Raw genomic sequence first — 19,494 nt, forward strand, 5'->3', positions numbered from 1 at the left:
CTAAATGTAAAAATAATACAATTATTACTGAATCACGATAACTACCTATCTAGTATATATGGAAGTATGTGATACTTCGAGGTTGATCTGACAATAGTATCTATCAGACATTTATAGCCAATTTTTCAGGGGGTTCAAAAAACTGTTTTTGTCGGTATCAGTGTTATTTTTATTTTTCAAGTGAAATGATTTAATATTGGTACTAAAACAGTCATTTAAAGATGTATGGAAATTGTAATGTCATAATAAAATAAATCAAGCAGATAGATAATATTTCTTTTTAGTTTTTAGACACTTCAATGCAGATAGACACCATTTTCCAAGTCAAATTTGAGGATTTTAGGATTTTTTTCGTAGAACAATAATATTTCCATTTGATCCGTCACCATTTTGTACAAAATACACCAATAACCTAAAATTAGCCAAGACTGCAGATATTATATACTATTGTCAGATCACCGTCGACTTACTATAATATAGAGAAGAGCGTAATATGTGTCTATACAATGAAGTTTCTTATTTATTAAGTCTGAAATTATTCAATTTATTGATAGAAGTATTAAAATTATCTTCATCCTTCAATAAATGTCTTGATTGAAATTGATTATTATTTATGGGTGCTAAGAGACATGTAACATTTTTTCCATTATTCCTGCAAATTCTAAATTTGAATTCTGACACGTCAAATGAACTTGTTTTAGGTAGCTCGCGAAAGAAAACAAATGACAATCATTAGTCTATTAGTTTGACAGATAAATAGCAGTGACGTGGTTTTAGCTTATATTTTCGTAATAATTAGTGAGGAAATATGCATTTAATTCTTGTAGCGCGCCAATGTGCCGCTTACAGATTTGAATAGTTTTGTGGAATATTAATTCAGATTTGTGAAATATCGGTTATATAGAAAGTATTAAGCGACAATATAATCAATTTGAGGTAGACGGACAGCAAGATGCGAAAATGTATGGTGACGGATATAGAACGCTATTTAAAAACGATATTATCTGTGATTGTGTCGAGTTTTATCAGATTGTGCCCGATTCAAATGGAAGTAGATTCGGGACTCCAAAAATTGAAGTGAATTCCTTTAATAATCAACAAAGTGGTATTTAAATAAAAAAGTTGACGTATTTTCCAAAATCTCTTAGGATAATAATATATAGGAGATTATACAATACAATAATGCAAAATACTATCATGTATATTATTATATCTACACAATTTATAAACAACTTGGGTATTTCTGCCATCTCTGTTTGCCTCTATGAGAAGTAGTTACTTTTTAACGTAGGTATAGATTGCCGTGATATTCACACCACAGCGAGTGTAGGTATATTTTCACCATATATTAAATAAATTTATTTTTATTCATTCAAATTAATATGTTCAGTATATGTTTGGTTCAGTATATCAGGTTTTGTATGTTAATATTTCGTAATTTCTATTTTTTATATGTTATGTATTATAAACAAGTGTATGTGGTGTGAGATTTGCGATTTGTAATGAAAAATACAATAATTGAGTCGTATAGTTCCTATATACGATAAGTGCACTTTTGGTCAAAATTGAGATAATGATGACATTTTTCTACCGGCCGCGCTTCACAATTTGGTTCAGTTGATCGGTTCCTAAAGGCTATAAATTCATATGAAAAGAGAGTTTCAAAATCACGATGAATTCCTATCGGCGATAAATCCACGGTGCGGTTTGTTCCAAATGCCGATAAATCCATGCGACCTTGCCGACAGCCAATTAGCATCGAGCATTTGCAAAAATCAACATGGCCGTTGTAGCAGTTCGCGAGGTGAGTTGTGTATCAAGAGTGTCTAAAGTTTTTAGTATAAATACAATGAAATAATGTCTGACATCACCCAGAATGTACCCACTATTTTGCATTGAATGTTGGTAAATACTGGGATGTTTGAAAATTTTGATCAAATTAAACAATTGTTTTTATTTTAGTTATTTTCGTACTCTTCTGTAACTGTTCTACCTGAACAAAATAAAATCTGTGTGATTGTAAACTTCCCTCGTTTCAAATATGTAATAGTTTTTAATATGTATTTTTGATACTGATCAGAATTGGTGGACGTCCAGTATGACAATCACGTTGGCTGCGCAAAAATAATTGGCATGCTTTACAGAGGACCTGAAAAATACCTAACTTTCGAAACCACAAATATTGGAAACTATTTTTATATTTTATCTCAGTTATGTCGCTTGCAATGTCATTTACACAAAAGACGTGTGTGCGCAACGTGTACTCGTATAGTTTACCTACCTCTACCAGATATCGAAACACGAGCAATAATTATTATTGAAGTCACGCGCGTCTAAAAAGTGCTAAAGGCCAATTCACACTAACATAAAATGTATTAATAATTATAAATAATGAATATTGTTGTTGATAAATTCCATTTTTTCTAGGAACGCTCCGACAAGTCTGCCAATTTCCCCATCATGCGAGCACAACACGAAGACCTACAAATGCGGCTCCTTAAAGATGACAGATTTAATGGATAAACACAAGCATTTTTATTTGAAACATGACAAAATTTTTCAAGATAACTATATTTCAAAACATTGTCGTCTTAATGAATGCAAGCGGCGGCGTGTTAGAACAACAGTTATAAAAAAGAGGTATGAGTGTAAAATTCACTTTACCCAAAAAGGCAACGAAAAAACTGATACCAGTTTGCAAAAATGCTTTTATGTCTATATTAGGCATAAAAAAAGATCGCGTATCAAACGTTTTGAAGAGATCTTTCGAAAATTATGGTGCAATGGCCAAGGAAAAGCGAGGAGGTGACCATCGCTCGACTACATATTCTGACAAAAAGAAATGCCGTTCAAAACTTCATTGAATCATTTCAGGGGTCTGAGCCACATTATTGTCGACATATATAAGTCAAACCAACGGTTGTATTTGGCAGCAGAATTGAATATTAAAAAAATGTGGAATATGTTCAATATGAAACAGACGGACTCTCGCCTAAAAGTAAAACAGTCGTTTTTTAGGCACGAATTCAACACAAAATACAATATAGGCTTTGGAAAACCTCGAGTGGACGTATGTTCTCGGTGTACGGAATTCAAGGAGAGGATAAAAACCACAACAGATAGTGCTGCTAAACAAAATCTAATTATGCTTTACCAAGTGCACAACCGTAAAGCGAAAGCATTTTACGACATTCTTAAAGAAGATCGAGAGAATTTACTGACTATTTCTTTTGATTGCCAGAAGAATATGATGCTGCCTAAGGTGCCCGACCAGTCTGCCTATTTCAGTAGGCAATACAATTTTTACAATTTTACCGTCGTTATCGGAAGTTTGACAAAAGAAAATGTTAACATTTTTTTTGGAATGAAATGGACAGTCAAAAAGGCTCGAATGAAATCTCAAGTGCGGTATTTCACATTTTAACAAACCTCAAAAATGAGCAATTGAATGGAAAAAAAAATATTCGATTGTGTGCTGACGGTTGTGGAGGGCAAAACAAGAACACAACTTTAATTGGTATGTGCATGAAGTGGCTTCATGCATATGCTCCTACTTGTGTCAAAAAAATTGAAATAATATTTCCTATAGTCGGACATTCTTTTTTACCCCCTGATAGAGTGTTTGCAACTATCGAAAAAGAATTTCGTACGAAGGAAGTTATCGTCACCCCTGATCAATACATAGATATATTGAAAGACCACGGAACCTGCTGGAATCTAACAAAATATGTGCCTGTGTGCCTGTGTGCCTGTGTGCCAAAGCAAACAATAATATAGTTATCCAAGGAGAAGAAAATTATCGGAGTGAGTATGTAATTACTAAAGTAATTACTAAAAAGGGTAAATATATTTCAAATATTACACCATCCATTATACCTAGTGGTGTACCCTTAAAAAGGAAAAAATAAAAGACGTAGGAAATCTATTGTCAAAGCACTATGTGGCGAGAAATGGAGAGAGTTAGAACTCCTAAAGTTTTATGTGAATGTGGAAAATTTTAACGCAAATTGTGATGAAACTTTTTTGCCTGAGGAAGAACAACATGAGGAATGTCATACAGAGGAATCAAATAATGTTGTGTGAGATATTTTGTGTTTCCTAATAATATTTTTAATATTAGTATTTTTTATAACATTTTTTTCTGTTAAAAATGACTTGCACTACGTTTATTTTAAAAAAATATTGTGATTAAATTATTGATCGTAAGTAAGTGTCATTATTATACATAAAAGGTACATTTGTGTAAAAGTGCATGTTGTTTAAATGTATGCTTGATCCAGTGCAAGAGCCCAATGGGTTGGGCGAATGGCTAACAACCATTCCTCGTAAAAAGGATCTGTTAATATAACCTTCACTCTCTGAAGGTTCATATTATGCTCTGCTTAGGAGCGAAGATGATAAATAGGTTTGCTGCCAACGGCGCCGATCGGAGCCACGTGGCCACTCATATTCGGTGCCGCCGTATCCGATCGGAGCTGCCTATATATAGTTATCACTAAAATGACATTCTTTCACTGGCACTCATCGAGTGGTTTATTTCTTAGCTGACATCATACTTCAATACGTTACAGATATTTTTCGCTAGTTGGTTTTTATTTTGCAACATGATTAGATTTTTTATATACATTTATCGGCACTGTGTTTTATAAGGTCCTAACTACATACCACTTACCGTTATCACTTATGTTCAGCAGTGGCAGCATTAGGTTATTTAGAATATTTTTCAGTATAATTTTAAAAAGATAAAAAGTTTTTTAGTCAAGCATGCCACTGTTCAAAGAAAATATTAATTGGTCTTCACGTTAGTATTAGGCGTAAAACCCACTTAACGCAGCAAGTGTGGCTCTCGCGCAAAATTTCACAAGTGGCGCGTAAATCAACGAAAATACAACGTAATCAAATACGCCAGCGCCCACTGGATTTGACGACGCATTATACGCGCCCGCCGCATGAATCATCGTTTTTTCGCAAATCACCGCTTCTCGGCGATACGAATGAAAGAAAATACAATGGAGTCCATTCATTGAACACAGCGATCAAAATCACGCTCTGGACGGCGTCGTCGATCGACGGGCGAGAAGTCATTATTTAATAACAGAGATCTCATTGTTTAATTTTATTGCATGTCCTATATTTCGCTAGTTGAATAATGTCGTCGTAAATATTAATTACAAGCCCCGAAATAATATAATATTTTTATTGCTTTGTTATGAGAGACGCTGTAATAATAATTATTTTGTGCTGCTTGGGCCGCTTATTACATAGGTGAAGGGTAATGCGCGGCAGGAGACGTGTGATTATGGTTATGAATAAACGCTTCATACGCTGACTTCGCCCGCTCGACGCGTTCTATGGGCGCTATCGCTTAGTCAAGTGGATTGCTTTGAAATTTGACAGTTTTCATAACGTGGTGAGCACCAAATACCACAAAAACAATTAGGCAACCAATAAATTTCGTTTTATCTCAGGCCGTAAAAAAACCATAAAAACCCGCGTAACATAATATTGTGGAGCATTTTACAAGTGCCCACATTCACAAAACCCAATTGAATGTTTTCAATGTGTAGGTAGGTACCTACTGTGAAAATTTTTATAATTTATCACTTGTTATAACATAACTTATTTATAGCAAATACAGTTCCAAGTTGAAGTTCAGTGCCGCCTGACTCAGAGCGGTGACATTATATTTTACTGATGTGTTCACATGTTATCAATTCAAATATTATGAAAATTTATATTACTTGGTTTCTTCTACCTTGACTTATTTTTTACGTTTTCGTGGATTGGCGCATGGGGTCAATTCTATATTATATAGGGCGACAACGAACCTGTTATTATTATTTTTTTTAAATTTGTGTATCTTTTTCTACTATCACTTATGTACCTAAAAACCTTTTAAAGTTACGTAACCATGTTAATATTTTTTAATTTAATTTTAATAATTATTTGTTTATTAGATGAAGAGAAGACAAAACTTATGTTCGATTCGTTCTAATGTATTAGGTTTTATAATAATAAATATATATATATTTTTTAAATATGATTTTTATTTTCCTGTCAATAATTCTCACATCACCAATGATTGAAATCATTCTAACAAATTATTTTTGTATATATTGAAATAATTAATAAAATAATATTTTTTATTTACCCTGTACTTGTCAACCATTTATCGTTAGTGTTGAGAAACAAAGGCCGATAAGTCACGCCTACTGGGTTCCTAAATACGATAAATTTGACAGTTAGTTCCAAATGCCGATAAGTGCATCATTGTTTTGTCAATTTCTCCTTTACTGCTCCGTAAATGATTAATTTTATTGTGAATATTTGTATAAAAACAACAAACCACCATAATATAAATTCAACCATAGGTTTTCATAAGAAGAAGTAGTGATAAATGAAAATATTTAGTTTGCCAACATTTCATCAAAGTGGACTTATCGAATATAGGAACTATACGACTCAATTGATTAATGGAAATTTTGAGTTTTGTTTTATTATTACCTACATAAAAGTGTAATAATCTAAGTATTACAGGTTTATTTTAAAAATCATTAGTATCTAAATAAGTTCATATTATTTAACTTGGCCACTTTACACCCATTTTTGTCAGATGGAAATTCTTATATCTATACTGACCAAGACACTGAATAAAAATGAATAATAGAGCGACAGAGAAAACATATTTTGAAATTCCTGTGGGAACGCAAGTTATTCTGCTGAACTACCCACCTATCGGAGAGGTTGAACCTACATGGGGCTCGAAAAAAAAAACAAATGAAAATCTATTATAATTAGACATACAATACATTTAAAAAATTCTCATGGCACTCAAGTTATTCCGATAGGTTTTACATTTTGTAGAAAACAATACACCTTTCAAAATAATATTTTCTGACATTAGAGAATTATTTTCATATAAACATAGTTTGATTGCAGTGGCAGAAGATAGAGTTGATATTAATTTGTTTTTTTTTTTTTATAAATCTTCAGTATTCAACAAAATGAGTAGATATCAGTGGCGACGACACCATACTAGGCAATTATTTAATATTTTAATTATTTCTATAAGTACTTACAATTATTGAGGTCACAGACTGGTTTTTGTTTTGTTAATTTGTTAGAGACATGCTATATATATATTACCTATAGGTTGGTAGGTACCTAAATTTATTCCAATGTTTTGAAGTATCGATCTTATAAAAATCATTAAATAAATACCAATAAACTGGATAGTACTTAATATGAACTTCTTTGCCTCTCTGAGAAAGTTTGCTGTCCAAACAGAATTGGCTGTTACATCAATATACTCGTATAACTCGATGCGGAGTGTCTTGGACTCACGACTGTACCAAATGGTGCCTATTCGACATTTTCTGGAAACATTTTATTTGCTTTAATCCTGAGCCATAAAATACATAAATGTGTTGGAAATGACAAATGGAAAAGTCAGTAAAGACATTGTAAATTTATGTAAAGGATAGTTTATTTATTCGATAAAATATTCCCTTATATTATACAAAACACATTTTCACAACAACATCAAGATGTACATGATGACATCAGAAATGTAAATATTTTTTTGGTTAAGCATATGGACTAAATATAATCGTTACTTACCGACTTATATTATACTTAAGAACTAATTACCTACTTATTTTATTGTTTTTCATTAAAGTTTTTTATGTTTTTACTGCCACATATTCGGCCATTTATTACAATACAATACACAATAAATAGATAATAATTATTGTGTATAATACTAGTAACGATGCGTTTCTATTGGAGGAAGTTCAGCAAAATTGTCAACAGAAAAAATTAAGGTATTAGTAAAAGTATTAGGTACCGCTGATAGTGATTTTAATAGAGACCGGATTATATGCATTATGCAACATAAAAAGCTTGAAATATGCATGAAAAATGTTTAAAATATGCATGAAAAGTGTGAAAATATCATAATAGTAATTTTTAGTTTTTTTATTTCAAAATCAGCATGCAGTTAGTATGTATCGACGATAATTATTATTAATTAACAATTATTTAACATTTTGTTACTCTTGTGAACGGTAAGAATCAGGTGCCGTTCCAAAGTAATGTTCGGAAGTAAGATTATGTGTCTCCGATCACTCAAAATATTTTTGGGGTGCTATGTTAGCACTTATTGTTTCTGGCAAAAGTTCAACCGTCCCATTAATAAAACTATCAATTTGACATAAAAGTTCAATGCCTGGGTTATTGTTCAAAATGTTTTCAAACTCTTCCTTAAGTTTACGCGGGAATACCTCTGGCAATGCGTAGTTCATTTGGCGGATTTTATTCATAAACTGAATAGATTCAGTCAACGCCAAACGGCCAAACCTTTTGTTCAGTTTCAAGATTTTTGATACTCGCACATATGTGGGAAAGATGAGTGCTAATTACAGCTATGTTTTTCCTATACTAGAACGGTTAAATGCTTCCTTGGACTGACTCATAATATTATCCTACCAAAACAATAGACGCGCGGCTGTTAAGTGCGCTCTAATGCCGTCTCGAAAGTTATCATAATTATCGTAAAATCTAACGAGGTTGCCAGTAACTTATTGCCAGTGTGGACCCGGCATAAGAGCCAGACGGCTAATAGGTTTGGCCGGCTACAATAATAATATGTACCTACACAATATTGTAAATATACCGAAAATATGCATCGTCACTAGATTTTACGTAAAATATGCAATAACCGATGAGAATAGGCTAAATATGCAAATGCATATAATCTGGTTTCTAGGCTGGTTTAAAATGTCAATGTAAAAGAAAAATTAACGAAATAAAGTTAATCCTATTTATTTTTAGTTTAATTATCGAATTTATTTAATGAGAATGAATGAACGGGTAAATAATTATATATATTATACTTATCATAATAAATACGGAACGTAAAATATTTTAATTTCCCCAAAAATACCCCAATCTGAAGTTTCAATAATAACAATAATTAATTTATTGTTATTTACCAAATAGACCTATTGTTATTGCCTTTAATTTTAGAGACTGCATAGCGGGTCTATTATATACACAAGGTGACTATCGACCGCTAAAGTGATAGTATTTATTACATATTTGTATTGAGGTACCAATTATATATTGTTACAATAAGTTAGCCATCTAAACAGTCAAAACTGACTATCTCGTTTAAAATTTTATCACAGCCAAGAGAGGTGCTGTAAAAATATAGCACTTATTGCAACAATTACAACCAATTTATTGTAATTGTTACAATAAGTGCTAATACTTCGATACAAACCTACTCTTGTAAGCCGTCGTATTAAAGACATTATCACATTAGCGGTCGATAAGTATAGAATAGACCCACAGGTGGCCATTTGACACGTCGCGGCGTATCTCCTCTCGCGCACAAAACGCGAGCATTCGTCAGGCTCTCGATTACGCGCGAGTCGAGGGACTGTGGCGACAATATTGCCGATCGTTCCAACAATTGCGTGTACGTGTTGAATACCTACTGTTTAGTATAAATAAATAATAGTAAACTCATGCTTATAAAACGCGTTATACGAACGCAGCACACATTTGGTAGGTACTCGCACGGAAAGCGCGGCGAAACACGCGCCATCTAAGCAGGCTCTAAAATTAAAGGCAAAACCTATCGATAACATAGTAATTTTGGAAAGTGCTAAAATTATGGACATTTGAACATTTGATATAGGTACCTCAGAGGCAAAATTAGGCTGTTTTATTAGTTTAAAAATGAATGATTACTTTCACAATAAAACATTGTAATTGTATATATTATTAGATATGTTATACGATCATACAATTTTAATATCTAGGATGAGAAGAGATAGTTTGCAAAAATGCATAGATAGAATTTTCAAACGAAGGCTACATATTGTTCAGACATAGGTTTCCCTAAGATATCCCAAATTCTTAATTCCTTATATTTTCATGGGCATGAGGGTCCTTAAAATTCCCGAATTGAAACCAAAGCCCATTAGAATATGTATCAGGACTCCAGAGGTTTCATTTTTTTTTATTTTGTATTCAATGTTTTATTATTTTTTCATCGTTCACTCATATTACTTTTTTTTCTGCGCAAATCCCATACAATGCATCATAAATTTTATTGACTTATATTTTGTTGAGTGTATCGTTTACATGAAACACAAGATAATGAAAGACAAATTGAAGAATTGAGTTTCAAGTAAATTAATCACAAAAATACTACGCATCTTATATTAAGTATATAAACGAAAACTCTCCCAGAACCTGGTAAATATAATATCTATAATTAATACATCAATCCAATATAATTATTTATATACTTACTACTATGATCGTCAAACATTTCTAATTTTTGATGAAGGTAAAGGATACTTTATATAAATTAATTGATCTAGTATTTTTATTACCACATCAAGAATTCAGAAAATAAGGAAAAGAAACTCACGGTGACAGCCAAAAAACAAAATTTTGTAATTAGCGTTGGGGGCAGTCTTCACTCTGTCCTGAGAGAAGCAGAGGTGGAGAGTATTGGTTGCTCACTCGCTAAGAAAATGATAAAATGATCAAAGTGGTCACTATCCTCGTTCATGGTGAAACGACCAAGAAGAATAATTATAAATGTCAAAATATGATCATATTTGGTTGACAATCGCTTATCTCCCTCTAACAGCCACACGTCTCTAATAATATACAGTACCTAACACTTAACACAATAATAATTATCGTCCTTATAGTGCAAAAAGTGGCTAAGTGACAAAATGATATAATATTGAAATTATAAGCGCATGAAGTTTTCCCTAAACACAATTGGGTTTTTGTCACCAATTTAATATGACTAATGTAATGATTTTTTTATGGACAAAGGCTTAAACAAAACACACAATTGAAAACTTATCTATAAAAAAGTGTTTATTATTTTTTAGCATTTTTTTTCAAATTAATTGTTAGTTATAAATTTTTTCGTAGTTGAATTAGTCATTTATTTACTTACGTTATTTAAAGCAACATCGATAAACACACTACATATAGATAACAATGGATAATTATCTCTATTTGTGTATGAAAAAGTAAAAAAAAAAAAAAAACAATTAAACGTATTTTTTACAGATCTTCGTCTGACACAACTCAAAACTCATTGTCAAATTGTGATTGTAATAAAGTTAACAATGAATACTGTAATCGTTGCAGTACCTACAAAACTGGACAAGTGCGTTATCCACTGTTAATTCGTGAAATCATATTCCATTTATTTTCATTTCTATTACTTTCTGTCCTGAGAAAAGTGAACAAGTTACTTATCCATTATTTCTAATCTACTAAATTTACGAAATGTAGTTAAACAGATTCTACATTTCGTTGTAATTATTTCTATACCCAGAATATCACTTCGTCACTCTGTCACTGATAGAGAACCTGTAGAAGTAGAAGAACACTTAAATAACACAATAAATAACTCATGTTTGAAAAAAAAGAGTTATTTATTGCACTATAATATGCACTTTTTGCACTATATGGACGATATCAGGGAACTCAGAATTTTTTTTTATTTATTATTTTTCTTTTCTGTGGACGATATACATATGTATTTAAAATATTATTATTACCTCGTATCAATTGTTACAAAATTCTCATTTCACAATATTGGTTTTGTAACTCATTTGAAATGTCAAATTTAAAGTAGGTACCACGCAAGACCATAACGATAGTAAGATTGTACCTACATATATTTTAATAACATATTCTGATACTAATAATTATAATACCACAAATCTTTATAATCCAATTAGTAATTAAACTAGTAGAGTATTAATAGATTATATGGAGCTTCTAATTTTATAAGATTGTTTTTTTTGTGCTCATTTAATGTACCTACATAGAGCATTCACAATGTTCATGATACCTACTAAGAAAAAAATGCATTTAATACCACAATCATTTTGAATCAAATGAATTAAAAATATGTACCTAGATAAAATAGACATTATCTTACGATACAAATGGATAATTTATTTTAATAAAACTTTATAGTGAACATTAAAAAATGTATAGGTAGGTACCTACCAACCAAACACGACGTGTCAAAAACTTGGTTAAATATTAATCGCAACTAGGTAAACCTACTAAACGTTCATCAATATATTTAATAATTATTATTATGAGACAATATACGATTATATCATTATCTAATACTATAGTATATAAATAAATAAACGTAGGTTCCTACATAATACTTAGTCAAAATTGACAGAAAAATATTATTTAACCACCTTGTTTGAAAAAGCAAGGGCATGGTTATTTATTTATATTAAAATATATATATATATATTATATCTATAACTTCCAAAAACTGTCAAAATTATAAAAAAAATGGTAAAAGGAGGAGGAATGACCGATGCCTCAAAATTAAAATGATCCAAGCAAACTTGTTTAACACATAATAATTATTGTAATATTTAAGAGTGTTGCTTATGTTTATTGAATATTTATATAATTTGAGTACACCTCTTTACACATACTAGCAACATAGATATTATAAGGTGCATAGTAAGAAAGTTATAAAAGATAGGTTTTATCTGGACTGGTAAAAACAAATTGACGCTAAGCCAATAGATACGGGTTCGAGCCGCGCCCAATGTCGTATTTGTATTCTGTAGTTAATAATTGATATCGACGTTGTAGGAACCTGAGTGAGATTACTCGGGAGTCCTTCATTTTGACATTTCAGTGGATGGAGGCTTTGTGTACTCTTCATTCACGTGGTAATTTTTGAGTAAAAAAAGTAAACATGGTTTGAAATTTCCTATATTATGCAGAGGTGGTAGGTATAACACAAAAACATAAGGAGCATTTTTGTAAAGGGTTAACAATAAATTTATTATGGTAAACATTTGAGAAATTGTGACTGAGGTTTCGCGTTAACGATGTAGAGAGAGAGAGAGAGAGAGAGAGAGAGAGAGAGAGAGACGTCACTGAAGTCGTTTTGATACAGTAGGTACCATTTATACTTGAATCTTATATATTTTATCTTATATATTATAATCTTATATATGAAACTTTTACTTATTTATTTGAAATATTAAATATTTTAGTTCAAAACGGAGTGTCACATTATTTTATTCGATCGGTTTGATCGGATCGATAACTAGGTTTCTCTAAATTAGGAATTATCTGGCGAACCCTCGCTGAAGTTGAAGAGGTTTTTTTTGACACATGCGACGTAGCGATTTTAAAGGTTCTAGGACGATTTGGCACCGGGACAACTGGACGCCATGGAATTCGAAAATAAATAGACGTTAGGTACTTATAGGTACTTTAAAAAAAATATGTAATATTATTATTTATATTTAAATGATTATATTATGATTTAATAGTTGGTGAGAATGTAAATATTATGCAGACGTAAATAATGATTAAATCGTGCATATGTTTAAATTCCAACGAAAAAAGATTTTATATTATTTTATATAAAGCCTAAGGCATGATAATTCTCTATCCGCAATAAAGAATACATTATTTTAAGAGAAAAATGAATTAAAACTACTAAGTAGTAGATAGAAACTGATTAAAATACCTCGTCTACGTTCTGTATACATACGTGTCTACGACAGTTGCGGCGTCCAATTGTCCGGAGTCTAGTCGTCCTATTCCCATTTTAAATTACGATTTTGTTTTATGTGTTGATAGGTACTAAATTCAATCTTAAATTGATTATTTTTTTGGTTTCCGATGTAATATTTCAGGTCGTAAATTTGTTATCTGAGGTGTTTCCATAATAATAATATGTAGGTACATATGACGTGAAGATTAATAATATTATATTTAACGTTATTCAATTAATTTTTATATTAAATTTTAAAGGTTTATTTAATAACCGGTTGATCGGTCTATAAAAATGTCTCACTAATATGATGGGAAAAAGAAACCAATGTTAAAAGGATTAATTTAATTAAGCTTGAAATACAAATAAGTATTATATTCTTTACCACAGATATTGAATAAATTGTAGACATACTTATAACACGTACAATTATGAAATAGACACCCCATATTACATTGTGTTGTCCTAGATGCTACGATTAATAATAAATACTTATAATACAATAATTATTATAAACATAAAAATATTCAATTCACCCAACAATACGCATTCAAAACCGCTGTTACGGGTAAATCGACACTCTTATTAATTTCGAAGAGACGTTTTTGTTATTTGAAAACAAAATTCACGGAACCACACGATCTTGCAACACCGCAAATCATTATATTCCTCATTTTCAAATATTTTATGACGGATATTTCTACCATAAAGCATTTCTATTAAAAAATATCACAATTTCACCTTGAATTATGTTTCTAACATTCTGATGTACCTACATATTATGATATAAATCACGGCTTCCATCATTTGACTTTTGCTGTAGGGTCGCCGAGTCGACCGGCGTCAATTCATGTATCCGAGTATCACCAACTGCAGTAGGTATTTCTTTTTGATGGGTTGGTTGGCTTTCGATGACACTTCCATCGAAGTGGGATCAATAATTCTGCATGCTTGATGATTTTCTGTTGGGTTGTGAAGTTCTTTTCTGTAAATAACAATTAAAATTTTAATAGGTAAATGAGTACATTATGACATTAAGGTTAATACCAAGAAGGCCCTGCCAGAACACCCGTGATGATTGTCGATCTTTATAATACCGTATCATTAAATATTTTATTAAACTGTCGATGTAAATAATGTTAAAATAACTCAGATCAAATAGTGTCAAACAGTATTTTAAATTAGGACTCATTATTGCCGCGATAGTTGGCATGCGGTGCTCTCTCCACCTTTGCGTTGCCGTGCTGGCTTAAGGCTTCCCGATGAAATCATTCCCTTAAATTACATTTTATAATAATCCTTAGATGATATCTGTCTTGCTGTAGGTATTTAAAAATAAATAAACACAGGCAAAATCTTACTTTTATAGCCTAAAGTAATAAAAAAACCGTTCATCAAAATTGCGACCACACCTCGAAGAGCAAACCAGTTTCCATTAAAGTCATGTTCCCTGGGCTTGACTAATCGAAATGGAATTACGAACACTAAGAAGATCGTCGCGAACTGTGCCAGAACACTCATAACATCTGTCAAAAATATCAAATCGTCGAACCAGAGGGACCGTAAATTTAGGAATCCAGAGCCCCCCGAAATCAGCCGACCTACATCTACTATTAGGTATGGTTTGGTCAAGGGAAGGTTTAATTCAATTTAAAAAGTAAGCAACATGGTCTGCAATTTGTATGCTTAAGGGCACACATGCTCAGCGTAGGTCAAAATAGAGCTTCATTAGATAAACATTAGATCGAGAGGTTTAAAAGAATACTATTTTATGTAATAAAAATACTTTATATGGTCATCAAATGTTTAAAATAAATATAAAGGGTAATAAGGCTTCAAAATTATATAAATATATTATCTACAACGTTTAAGGAATGTCCAGGGTTATGCTCTGAAAATACCATAAAAGCTCTATTTTGACCTACGCTGAGCATGTGGGCAGGTATGACTGGTTAAGTTTTGTATGCACTATTTATGTTGGATCTCCACAGCCTACATTCACCCTTCGCCACTGGCTTGCGGCTACTCCGGATAAATCCTAAACTTGCGGAACTGACATAAATGACTCAAACACTTGAATATATTGCAAAAATTAGTACTTTCGGATGTTTAAATTTCATAATGAAAAAGAGAGTTGGCGTGCGTCATCCCAAAAAAGACGCTTCCCAAGGGAATTAATTCCATTATACCTATAAATAACGAAAAGAAGAAGACTTCCTAAAAACAAGTCGTATCTAGTGAATTAAACAAATTTATATAAGTTTATAAGTTATGATATATAATATTTCTCTATTTATCATTTCAGGCCAACCAATCAAACATATTATTAAATTTGATGAATAATGAAGCTAGGTAGGTACCCCAGCAAATTTTTGTAGAAAGAGTATTTTATATAGTTTTACCGTGACATTTCAAGGCAAAAAATCAAAAGAATAATATTATTACAAGATTTCTACGATAACTTTGTACTTAATATACCTACAATAAACTTGACAGTCCCCGCTACGGCCTGAGTGGCACAATTAGTTGCAGTCAGGTTAGTGCAGTGTTTCCCAACCCTATTTCTGCCAAGCCCTACTTCAACGCTTCAAAAATCTCTATGCTTCCCTATCAAAATTTTATAGTTACCTAAATAATTCTGAAAAAAATGAATTGCTTCAAATAACAAATGCACATAAGCAATACTATTTTTAATTTAACTTTCGTAAGTAAATATGTATATTACGTTACATGTACAACTCGGAAGAAAATTAGTGAGATCTTTATGCTATGCTTCGTCTTCAAACGATTTTCAAGATGACCCTTTTGCCCCACAAAACATTCAAATTGCCACCGGTGGGGCGTTCGCCCACGTTGGGAATCACTGGATGAGTGGTACCCAAACGTGGGCATTAAAACCTGACATTTTAATGCAGCCATTGACTTATTTAGAATACCGATTATGGATTTTACTATTGTTTATTTGTTTTTTATTTAATAGATTGGTATATTTAGTGACATTTTCGCATTAGGTAATTTTATTTCCAGCACCTTATCTGGTTCTATTGTTTACGAGTAGTTAGTGATAATTTAATACACTAACCGAATGTATTAATACTGAGTACCTACGTATCTTATGGGCTTTTACTCTTCTAATATTGTTTTTATACTAATTAAGTAATAGGGTTTTTGCCTTCTTTTATTATATTAAATTATTATTCAAACGAGGAATAATTAACTGTTTTCTTTGTTAGTCTGCATTTTCCATTGGTGAAACCCGAATAGTAAAAAACGACTCAAATGGAATAGTACAGAACTTAAATCAATTAGTTCAATAAACCTACACTCGGCGGAAAATATATTTTTTTAATTTCATATTAACTGTGTTTTTATAAATACCTTTTTGACAAAATCTTATGCGGTTCCTATCGGTAGCTGGACTCTTGGTTAGGAGTGGTTGAACCCTCAGCCACGAGTCTCCTTCTATTGGTTAGAATAAGTAGGTACTGGTCCCGATGCGTCGCTGTATAAAATGTAGAGGAATGTTCCATCCATAGATTATTGAGTATTTCTTTTACTCGGAGATCGTCACTCTTATATTCCGGAATTACATTGCGTATTTCCAATCTTACTTTTCGTTTTAGGCAATGAAATCGTTGGTTTAACGAGTTTGCCCACAATAATAACTGTACTCAGTCATGGTTTTGGTTTTCAGTGCTAATTATTGTCACATAACTTTTGAGTTCGTCATTGATGCTTAGGAGTTATTGATGTTATAGTCATCAAAACTTATAATTTTTTTAGCAAAAATATTTGATCATTAGTTAATTTTGTTAAAATTCCTAGTCATTTTAATTATACGACTTGTCTACTGTTCGATCTTTGGATTGGGACTGTAACTTTAATTTCAAATAAATTTGCATCAGAATAATATTTTTTTACTCTGCTTAACCTTGTATCACGATGAAAGCTGCTCTCACCCTTTCCGTCAAACTTATTTTCTTTTTGCGTCAGATTTCTCCCGTACATGGAAGTGCTACATAATTAAATTTGTTTATTATGTCATGTCAATATTTTTAATACGTAGATATCAGTGGCAAAGATTTCATTCTAAGCAATTACATACAGCGTGCATTACAATATCAGTTATAACAAGATTCGATATCAAACGTTATCAAAGTTGACTCGTCGAAAAATCATTTAAAACCTTTTCCACTCGAAATTTTTTTTATAGGTACATACCACCCACTCGAGACTTTTTTTCCGTACAAAGCATAATTTCAATATAAAACATTTAATTGGTGAAAAAAATGTAAAAAAAAAATATTTTTTTTTTATTCTGTAAAATAGATTTATAATGAATATACTGTACTTATTTTTAGTTTATTTATAATTCTTCATTGTGTGGTATTTCACAAAGCAATCTCCAATATGTAATCCTGGCTTATCACAGAATCGTAATGAAATAGCGGTATGTAGAGAAGTGGCTATAAAGTGTAAATCGTCCATACATATAGTTATGACTGTAAATATGATACAAATGAATTGCCTTCAAATACACTTGTAATATAAGCGGCTGTCTCGTAAATTTCCTAAATTAGTTTCGGGCTCATAACAACTCATTCCCAGTGCGGTACACATTATCAAAAGATTTCTCAAAAAATAATAAATCGATACGTAATAATTTTCATTTGACTCATTAGAGTATTGCACATTATATAGGTTCCGAATCGGCATAATATACTAGTAAGTATTGTCATCAAAAACAGTCTATTCAAATATAAAACTGTAAACTATACGAGACGCCCCTGCGCAAGCGATAACCAATAAAAAATATAAACACACTTCAAAATCATGCGTGACAAACACTTCACTCTAGTCTGGGAACGTTCAATAAATAAAATTTATGTGACAAAAAATCATTGCTTGCAAGCAACGACCTACGAATAAAAAAAGAGAAGATTCCGATAAAAATACTATGTTAAAATTACGCACGCAGTATTCTTTTGCCGACTTCTTTCTCAGATAAATGTAATAACCTATTATTATTCATTCTAACTTGATTGAAATTGCATTATAAAAATTTCTGAAAATATTACAAAAAATGACTTTATAGGCGTGCCGCCGCTACGGCGGCACTCGAGTAATGCGGGAAACTTCTAATGCCGCCGATATGGCGGCACTTGAGTGTTAAGGGTTAATTACGAGATTTAATGAAAAATAATGGTGTTAGTTTTTAGTACACGAGAACCAACAATACAACAGTTTAGCTTATCTACGCTGACAGTAAAATGTGTTGTTATCGACCACAACCGTCTACTACTGATGATTAATTCATCGATAGTCCATGTAGTAACGCTTTGGTGTTGTTCATTTTAATTATGAGAAATATTACATAAAAAACTAGGCTTATTCGCTGAAAGTTGGAATTTTATAGAAATTCAAATAATGGCATACAATTGTTTGAAGCAAAACTGGTAACATAAAAGCACATTATTGCTGGACAACATATGAATTAGAATCCATTAGAACATCGTTTTACTATGCGTCTGACTTCGACGTTTAGTAAAAATTTTGAGGTGAATTAAATTGAAATTTAAGAGTGACTAAATGAATTTAATTATTTTCTTAATAATTCACGAAGCGAAACGCAATTTTAAATCGTTTCACGAGACGAAGGCCTGGTCTCGACGCTTTCACAAACCAGAGCTGTACAACACTCTAGTGGCTAGTGGCTTAACTAGTCTACTCCATTTCAGGTCTTTAAGGGAGGTCATCTTTGTAAAATGAGATTTTTATGGAAATAGCAGTCTGAGATAGAGTGCGACAGTGTTTTATTTATGTGTTGGAAATATTCCGTTTAAGTCTTGGTTATTGAATTGATAATAATAAATTAATTTAATATTATTAAAAAAAAA

General features: G+C 31.6%; 1 pseudogene; it reads left to right on the top strand.

The window, feature by feature from the left end:
* Positions 1-12,690, top strand: part of LOC147080102 (uncharacterized) — a 34,769-nt pseudogene extending 22,079 nt beyond the window's left edge.
* The last annotated feature ends 6,804 nt before the right edge of the window (positions 12,691-19,494 follow it).

Source organism: Rhyacophila brunnea, unplaced genomic scaffold (genome assembly GCF_057557595.1).
Source record: "Rhyacophila brunnea isolate RB1 unplaced genomic scaffold, BYU_Rbru_1.0 scaffold_1, whole genome shotgun sequence".
NCBI classification, from domain to species: domain Eukaryota; kingdom Metazoa; phylum Arthropoda; class Insecta; order Trichoptera; family Rhyacophilidae; genus Rhyacophila; species Rhyacophila brunnea.